Genomic DNA, 3,684 nt, shown 5'->3' on the forward strand with positions numbered 1-3,684 from the left:
ACACAATATACTGTAACGTACTTTATACAAGGCATTTATGAAGTAATGTAATTACAACAATGACCAAACATCAATTCAATTCATTCAACTGTTGACATTGGTTTATTAAAAACATGAAACCAACCGACCCTTTAACACCACCGCTCACACATGCAGAGACAGAGGGGCAGACAGGCAGGGAAACGACTTGACAACGACACCGGCCAACAGGCCAAATGCTGGTGAAACTTGCCTGTGGCCAGTAACAATTTCAGTCTCCCACTTTGGCCAGTAACTTGTACTTAATGCAAATGCAGAAATATATTAAAAAAACAACCAAAAAACAACAAAAAAACCCCAAATAAAACAAAAACAAAACAAAAAAACTGTGGCTGTGGCCGGTAAGCAAAACACCTCACATAAAGCACTGGCACACATGCACGCGTGCACACACACACAAACACATACGCGTGCCCGCGCCCACACACACACACCCGCGCGCGCGCGCACACACACACACACACACCTTCAGATATATTTTTTAAAAAAAGAAAAGAAAGTGAAGGTGAATTCAGGGGCAGACCGCCCGCAGCCTCAGTCACTCAAGGTCAACAAGAGGGCTCATAGGCCTGTCCATGGACTTCTTTTTCTCTTGGTGAAGCAGTTCACAGATTCTTTTATTTAGCGACATCCGGATCTCCCCCATCCTCGCACCTGGATGTGCCTGAGCAACAGCATCTGCAAAAGTAAAGTAAAAAGAATGTTAACTCTCTAACCCATTGAAACTTGAAGGGTATGCCACTAGTTTGGGGCCAAATACACCGTTGGTTCATGAAGGGTTTTATTTTTCATGTTAAGCATTGTGTTACATTCTCATACTCCTTCCTTTCAATAGTCTGAAACAAGTGCCCAACATTGCCCAGCTTTGTAAACCCAGGTCAATGATTTTAACCACATTTAGCCCAATGAACCCTTGAATGTAACATGTTACATCAGCAAGTTTCACACATTCAATGTGCAGTTAATAATGTAGCTCAAGTAAACTCTAAATCTGGATGTCCTAACCCACTGCCCCTGACCCATCCAGTCCAGACACCCCCCCCGCCCAGACACCACACACACACACAGCTCAGTAACCCCACACACACACACACACACACACACACACACACCGTCCTACAACCAACCACACCTTCACCCTGCAATAAATAACTAGGTTACATCCATTCCATAATTAACATAAAAATAATAAAAACAGGGATACATTCATGTCTACATATCCCCCTCCCAACTTTTACCCTAGCTTCCATCCCCACCAGCAGTACCAACACTAGCTGCAGAGGTCCATTTTGTCCCACTCAATCTCTCTTATTCCCGGTTTATTCAGTAGCTTGATTGAATGAGGTATAAAGGATTTTTTGAAACGATTATATTTGCACCAAGGGAGTCTGAACCTCCTCCCAAAGTTCAGATAGATGTATTCCCCATTTAGTGCATGATCACCAGTGAGTGAGCATAGTAAAGGCACAGTATTGCTTACCATTTTAGGTACTGGAATGCACACCAGTCCATGTGACTATTTTTTCCTCCAGACCATCGCTGCATACCTCTTCAGCAACCTCTGCAAAAAAAAGTTAAAAGAGCAACAGAAAATTAACATTCACTCACACACTTAACCTTAAATAGGCACAAGGATACCCACCAAGCTCATCACTTCTATATCATTGTCAGAATTGTGAGCTAAATCGGGGGGGAGGAGGGGGGGGGGGGGGGGGGGGGGGGGGGGGGGGGGGGGGGGGGGGGAGTTCGGTAGACTGGTGGAACTACAGCATTCTAGCTCGCAGTGGCAGAGCGTCGTAGTGGCACTCTGTGTCTCGTCCCGACAACAGGGAAGATAAGACATTGAAATCGCAGCAGCCAGCATCGTTAACAGTTGCACGTCTGTTCTTGGCACGAAGGCACTCTTTTATGAAGATGATGAATCGAAGGAAGACTTAAACTCATGCATGTAACTGGCGAGAATGAATTCCGATGAACAAGAATGACTCGCGCATTCGTTTAAGAGTAAACATGAACACCAACATGACTCAATGAATGCAATTGCTGTGAGCTAAGAAAACTCCGAACTATCACAGAGTAGCCGAAGACAACGACGTGTAGGCTACCGTTTTGAAATTCACCAATTTGACGACAAGGCTTCGTTAACCTCTAACAATAGCTCTACAAGAACGGGACAGTGCAGTTAGTTCGTGAGCAAGTTACTCAAAAAAACCTATTGATGTTACCACAATGGGAAAACCGAAGCAGCAACAGCTATGCTTTACCAAAAATAATGCAGGACATTGCCTCGTTTTACTATACTGTAGTGCCCATTTTTAAGCAAGTTAGCGATGTGCATTTAGATCTTGTCGCACTTCACTTCTGCTTTGATTCCCTTGCGTTAGCCGAGTAAGCTAGGCGGCTAATTAACTGAGGCCTGGCTTTCTAGGCTGACGTTGGGGCTCAGCAGTATTAGCCAGATAGATGTTGCTAACGTTCTCTGACAAGCAAAATAAAGTGGGCTCACCTGAAATTGACCACTACAACCATATAATATCGACCCAAGTATTACGTTTACGTTTTCAAGATGTGTAGAACCAGACCTACTGTCAATGAGAACTACACACCATTTCGACAACGCAAATATCGCTAGTAGTAAGCTTACAATAGCTTGGTAGCGCGGGAAATTCAAAAAAATAACGTATTTCTAGTCCTTGGGGGAAAAATGAACAAACATCCAACTTCGATAACCACTTGGCTAAACTTTGCACATCAACCACTGTAGACGTTTCAGACTATATGCTTGTGTATTTATGTTAACAAATTAACAAACTTCTCTTTATAACTTACCTCGAGGCGGCTGGTTGGTTTGTGTCACTGTGGTGGGGAGTCTGGCTGGCGACAGTGTGGAGCTAAAATCCGGACCGCGCTCGAGCCGAGACGGCTCTCTCGCCACTTTAGCTTCAGGTTGTGACGACGTGACGTAGGCGCGTCATACGTGATATGAGAGCTGAGATGATTCAATCAGAGACTCCTGTATATTGATCAATATATTATTATATATGGCCATATATGGTCCACCTAAAATTACTTTATAATGTTGAGTAAATGTCCAATGTCGTGCAAAATGTGCTTGCTGAACTAAAAACATCAAGAAATACAGACTGAATAGTGGAATACAGTTTTGTTTTGCCAGCCATATATTTTAAAATATATGGATCAATATATAGTAATATGTTGTTCAATAATATATTGCTATATATTTTCAAATATATGAGCGTGTTTGTGATATATTGTGATATATTTTCTAATGTATTGCAGTATAAATTGTAGTATATTGCAGTATATTTTCCTTCCGTAAGGGATGCTCCTGTTATCTCTGTATTGAATACCATTGAATAGCATGCTCCTGTTATCTCTGTATTGAATACCATTGAATAGCATGCTCCTGTTCTGTAGGTATTGAATACCATTGAGTAGCCCATGTCTTCTACCCTCTACCTGAGTGTGATCTGATGCCCACCTCCAGCCCACCTGGCACTTTGTATACGCTGTCAAGAGCAACAAAAAGCACAGGTACAGGCCTGTCATTGATGCGGAGGAGGGGAAGAGAGAGAGAGAGAGAGAGAGAGAGAGAGAGAGAGAGAGAGAGAGAGACAGAGACAG

General features: G+C 43.0%; 1 long non-coding RNA gene across 1 annotated transcript; it reads right to left on the reverse strand.

The window, feature by feature from the left end:
* Positions 1-383: 383 nt before the first annotated feature.
* LOC134452324 (uncharacterized) lies at positions 384-3,379 on the reverse strand. The gene is made up of 3 exons (XR_010035439.1): positions 2,869-3,379; positions 1,520-1,600; positions 384-717 (listed from the first exon to the last, which is right to left on the reverse strand). It is a non-coding gene; the product is annotated as an uncharacterized LOC134452324 (long non-coding RNA).
* Positions 3,380-3,684: the final 305 nt, after the last annotated feature.

Source organism: Engraulis encrasicolus, chromosome 7, assembly GCF_034702125.1.
Source record: "Engraulis encrasicolus isolate BLACKSEA-1 chromosome 7, IST_EnEncr_1.0, whole genome shotgun sequence".
In the NCBI taxonomy this organism is placed as follows: Eukaryota; Metazoa; Chordata; class Actinopteri; order Clupeiformes; family Engraulidae; genus Engraulis; species Engraulis encrasicolus.